The following is a 6,000-nucleotide window of genomic DNA, read 5'->3' on the forward strand; positions in this document are numbered from 1 at the left end:
TTGCGCCATGCAACAAGTAATGTTATTTTAGCATTATTACTAAACAAAACCAACAATAGAAACATTGAATAAACAAGAATTGACCTGAGTTAATGTGTCAGCATGCTAATCATATTTTCAACTAAAAAAATGTTTTCTTAACTGGTCTATACATGTTACACAAATATGATTCTTTTTTCAACCTCATATTTCTCAGCATGATAAACATATTTTCAATATAGCATGATTTAACACATGGGCTTTCTACTACCAATATTGAATATGTCCTTGCAAAATAAAACTATTTTCATCGACAACATGTATTTAGCGGGTCTCTGCGCCATTTGGCGCAACGGGTCAACTAGTAAACTTGAAGACACAAAAGAGGGCGGCTTGCTAGCATACCATGTCTTGCATGCCGATGCCGCTCACGGGGCGGGCCTTGACGCTATCAAGAGTGGCACAAAACTTGTTGCACTCTTGGATCACCCTCCATCGCTTCGAAATGGACACCCACCCGCGCGTGCTCACTATTTGGTAAGGCGGAAACTTCTTGCGCTCATGAAACTCCTGGTGGACACGAATCCAAAAAGTTGAATGCTTTTGTTCGGTGCCCGTCTTGGGGTCTTGCCCAATGACTCGCCAACACTCGCAAAGAAGCTTGTCCTCGGCCGCCGTGTATGCCATCGTCCGCTTGCTCTTGCGCTTCGGCTTTGGCACGACAGCTTGGTTAGCGAGCTCGTCCTCGAACACGCATGAAGCCGTCCAGGTCCATGCCGACCTGATCACGCATGAAGGCCGCCTGATATTGATCGTAGCCAGCGGACGGCGTGAACGCCCCTTGGCCGTCCTGCCTTTGTGTCTCGTCGGGATCGTAGCCAGACCCTGGCGCACCACCCTCGAAGATCAGGTTCTGCATGTAGTCCTCGTCGCCGGCGGCCGGCATTCCGTCGAACAGGTTGCGTGCGCCCAGCTGCACGTCGGCCGGCATCTGCCGCGCGCGTTTCCTCGCGCCTCCAGATGACGAGCAACCGGCCACCGGTGTGGCGTTGAGGTCGATGGGCGTGGGCGTGGAAGGCGCTACCACGCTCACGTCGGGCGAGCACTCACCGGAGAGGCGGGAGGCCTGCGGGTACACATGGAAGCCATGCATTGGGGGGCAAGCCGATGCGCGGGGCGAGTGGGCAGTACCATCCGAGGGAATGCGGATGAGCCGGTGCTGGCCGCGACGGCCACGGCGGCGCTGACGAGGCCGTGCTAGCAAGGGTTTAACCCTATCATATAGAGCGACTCCCTCGTTGCCGCCGCGACGCGGGCGTTGGTGACCTCCTACTGCGCGGCGGCGGCGACGGCGGCAGCCGCGACGGCTTCATCCCTCGCGTCCGAGGCGTGCCTCCGGCCCTTCCTCTTGGCCGACTCCCTTGCCCGTTGTTCGGGCGTCAGCGCCTTCTTTGGCTTGGGCGTGGCGGCGGTCTTGTGCGGGGCGCGAGGCTTGCCTTTGCCGGAGGGGGCGGTCGTCATGCCGGACGAGGCGAGGGAGGCGAGGCCGGCGGCGGCGTCGAGGTCGAGGTCGTCGTCCATGGCGGGGGTGGGGCGGAAGCGCACGGGAGGGAGGATTTTGGGGAAAATGAAGGGAAATGGTGGAGGCTGCCACCGACCAGCGGGCCCGGTGGAAGGGGAGTAGGCGCACACGCGCGCGTCCGTCTCGTATCCGCGCCGACGCAAATCTGGCTCATAAATGGGCCGGGAATGGGTCGGCATGCGGACCCGCGTCCATTCGGGTGGGCGCGTTGGGCCGCCTTTTGTGTCCACTAGTAGAAAAAGGGCCTTTAGTCCCGGTTCTGGAATCGGGACTAAAGGGTCGTTACTAAAGCCTCCCCCTTTAGTCCCGGTTCTTACACGAACCGGGACTAAAGGCCCTCCACGTGGCCGCTGCCTGGAGGTCCACCTTTAGTCCCGGTTGGTAACACCAACCGGTACTAAAGAAAATTTTATGATTTTTTTTTTGAAATTTTTTTTGAAATTTTTTATTTTCAAATTTCTGAATTATTTTAACCTCTAATCTCTAATCACCCCTCATCACTGCTCAATTTAACCTCTAATCTCTAATCACCCCTCATCATTCCAAATCATCTAACTTCCCGGACGGTCACCCACTAAAGAAAATTTTATGCTTTTTTTTGAATTTTTTTATTTTCAAATTTCTGAATTGTTTTAACCTCTAATCTCTAATCATCCCTCATCATTGCTCAATTTAACCTCTAATCTCTAATCACCCCTCATCATTCCAAATCATCTAACTTCCCGGACGGTCACCCATCCTCTCACTACTCCAGCCTGAGCACGCTTAACTTCCGGGTTCTATTCTCTCTCGTTTCCAAGTCTGCACTTGTTGTTTTCCTGACAATAGTAAGATGTCAATCCTATTAACCCTCAGGAATTTAGCTTGAGCATGAAGTCACACATTTCATTGTTTGAGTTTAAAACTATTGTTTTAAAAACAATAATTATTTAGTAACACTAATATTTCTTGAATAAGTAGTTTGACCACAGTTTGACCAGATTTGACCAAAATTCAAAAAAACTGAAATAATTATTTAGTAACACTAATATTTCTTGAATAATTAGTTTGACCATTGTTTGATCACAGTTTGACCAGATTTGACCAAATTCAAAAAAACTGAAATAATTATTTAGTAACACTAATATTCTTGAATAATTATTTAGTAACACTAATACTTCTTGAATAAGTAGTTTGACCATAGTTTGACCAGATTTAACAAAAATTCAAAAAAAAAACAGAAATTTGAGCATAACTTTTTTTTTAGAATTTGAGGATTCTAAAAATTTGCAAACAGGCCGTAGGCGGTCAAAATCGGATGCGGATTTTCGTGTTGAACATTTTGATATATTATACGTTTTTTTTACATCGTATGCAAAAGTTATAGACGCTTTACATTTTCCTTACACTTTTTGCAAAACATGTCCAAATTTAAGTTTTTAAATTTTCCTAACTAGTACATGTAGTAACATAACTACATCTGGAAGGATTTTAATTTTTGAAGTTTTTATCATTTTCTTTTGCTTTTTACAAAACTGAAAAGGCGATCCAAAGGGGGGGAGAGTTTGAAAATGGGACCTTTAGTACCGGTTCGTGCCATGAACCGGTACTAATGCCTCAAACCCCATTAGTACCGGTTGGTGGCTCGAACCGGGACTAAAGGTCTAACCTTTAGTACCGGTTGGTGCCACGAACCGGTACTAATGGGCATCGCACCCCGGGACTAATGCCTGTACGGTGCCCTAGCCGCTCGAACCGGGACTAATGCTCACATTAGTCCCGGTTCGTAATGCAACCGTGATTAATGCTCTTTTCTGGCCGAACCAAAGCCCTGTTTTCTACTAGTGGTCCGTGCCGACCTAAACGGACGTCAACATACAAAATGGGTCGCCCCGTTGGAGTTGCTGTAGCATCTGCATATAGCCTCCACATCAGGTGCATCAAAATCTGCCTCAATCACCTCCATGTTCAAGTGCTCTGAGTCATGATCAATAAGTTCATGTATAGCTTAAAATTCTCCCAAACTCTGATTGAAGCTCCATCGCCCATGTATGCGACGAGTTCATTTCTTTGTGGTTTGTCTATCCTTATATAAGTATCTAGGGAGAACATGAGGCTTCTCAGAGCTTAGCGACTGTCGGCCGTCGGATCGGATTTTTGATGCGTTCTGAACCGTAGGATTTTGCTCGGGAGAGACCTCGGCCATTGGATCGAAAACAAACACTGCTACAATGAATAGTAACCCCTCCAGTGTGCCACCGCGCGTAATTACAGTGACCCGTCGAGGGCATTTTAGTCATTTCGCGCACCCGGGTATAAAAGGGGCCGGCTCCCGTGGAGATAACCCTAGCCGCCTCACTCCCGCACTCACGCGTCGCCGCCTAGCTGCTCCCCACTCCGCCGACGCCGCCTCCGCTTGCCCTCGCGCCGTCGCCCCCGCTTGCCCTCGCGCCGTCGCCCCCGCTTGCCCTCGCGCCGTCGCCCCCGCTTCCCCTCGCGCCGTCGCCTCGTCTCCTCCTCCCCGCCCTCTCGATGGTCCACAGCAACACCAGGTGAGCGCGAGCAGCCAGAGAGGAATGGTCACGGCCCTCTCCCTCGGCGGCGCCGGCGCCAGCGGCTCCCTCCTTTGGAGGCCCCCTGCCTTGCAGGGTTGGCGGCCATGCTCGCAGATGACTCGTCGCCGGCGCCCTTCGAGATGACGGTGGTTGCCATGTTCAAGCTGCTCGGCGTCACCGAGGGCACCTCCCTCAACTGGATCCTGCGCGCCAAGAAGGCCGTCGCCGCTTCCTGCAAGGACGACCCAGACGCCGTCGCCCAGGTCCCTCCTCCCAAACTTCTCCTCCACTCCATGTTGTACTTCAATCCCTCGACATTAGTACATTTCTGTATATTTAGTTGATTATTGTTTGGCCTCCATTTATTTTTGATAGATGAGGACATGTTAGTGATGGATGTCGGGATGGTGGTGTACCCATACTTTCATGAACTTTTGTGTGATTAGTGGTTTGGAAAAGATGAATCACTTGAATGATTGCTGGTAGTATATTGTCTGATGCTATATTGGTGATGTGGGTGAGCTGATTTGGACCTTTTCATCTTGGTCTGTGCAGAATTGGAGCCTTTGAAGGATTTGAATGGAGCATATGTATGCATGCTACGGTTCATCTTAGGTGAGTGCGAATCTTCAGCATCTGTCTCATGTCGCTTCTGGGAAGATGCTTTTAATTTTTTTATTATCGATGATATCGATTTGGTAGCAGCCTTTGAGTGGTGGCAAGATTATGTGCATAGTATACTTTCAGCACTTGCATATCCTTGGTTCCTTGCTTGGCGTGGGATATAAGAACTTCTTGTTTTATGTTCTTTGGATGCACAAGCAGCAGAAGTCAAACTTACCATTTCTTTTCATCTTGGTCTGTGCAGAATTGGAGCCTTTGAAGGATTTGAATGGAGCATATGTATGCATGCTACGGTTCATCTTAGGTGAGTGTGAATCTTCAGCATCTGTCTCCTGTCGCTTCAGGGAAGATGCTTTTAATTGTTTTATTGTCGATGATATCAATTTGGTAGCAGCCTTTGAGTGGTGGCAAGATTATGTGCATAGTATACTTTCAGCACTTGCATATCCTTGGTTCCTTGCTTGGCGTGGGATATAAGAACTTTTTATGTTCTTTGGATGCACAAGCAGCAGAAGTCAAACTATAATTATGAATGCACGTCGACTTACAGGGAGCTTGCTCGTTCTTCAGTTCTTTTAGCTGCGATCGTGGTTCGGTCTGCAGTTCCTGTTGGCTGTGCTGATGGCCCTGCCGCTGTGATTGACCCTGATGTCCTTCTGCAGCGGCAGATGTTTCACGCCAGATTGGTCTCGATAGCGTGCAATACTTAGTTTTAGCTTTACTGTGTGAGTTGTTTCTATTTTTCTGGTTTTCCATTGCTCCTAAAATGTACATTGAAATCAGTGTGGCCGTATTCAGAGATATGAGCTACTATGTAGACATTATTTCATTATTTGATTTTTCTATGTACCTGGTTACTTAATAATCATTCTTGATATTGAAAAGGGACGGAAATAAGCTGAGTATTGGACCTGACTGAGTAGTGTTTGCCAGTTAACACATCTATGTTATTGGACCTGCATTAGCCGAGTATTACATTCAATTTAGTTTTACTTATTACATATACTTCTGATTTCAGTTTAGTTTTTGTCCACTGTGTATCCTTCCGATTTATATTACATGATTGAAGTAAATTGTTTATTCAGTTTGGTTTTGTTTATTGTACATAATTCTGGGTTCTCTGAGAAGATATGTATTATGTTCCTCTTATCAACCATATCTATGATTTTATTATTACCAGACTAGGTATAATCTCAGGTAGACTACAAATTACAAAGAGATTAAAATTTCAAACCCAAAACTCAGGTTGATTGATACATAGCTATGGTTGTTTGCTGCATA

This window comes from Triticum aestivum, chromosome 1D, assembly GCF_018294505.1.
Source record: "Triticum aestivum cultivar Chinese Spring chromosome 1D, IWGSC CS RefSeq v2.1, whole genome shotgun sequence".
NCBI classification, from domain to species: domain Eukaryota; kingdom Viridiplantae; phylum Streptophyta; class Magnoliopsida; order Poales; family Poaceae; genus Triticum; species Triticum aestivum.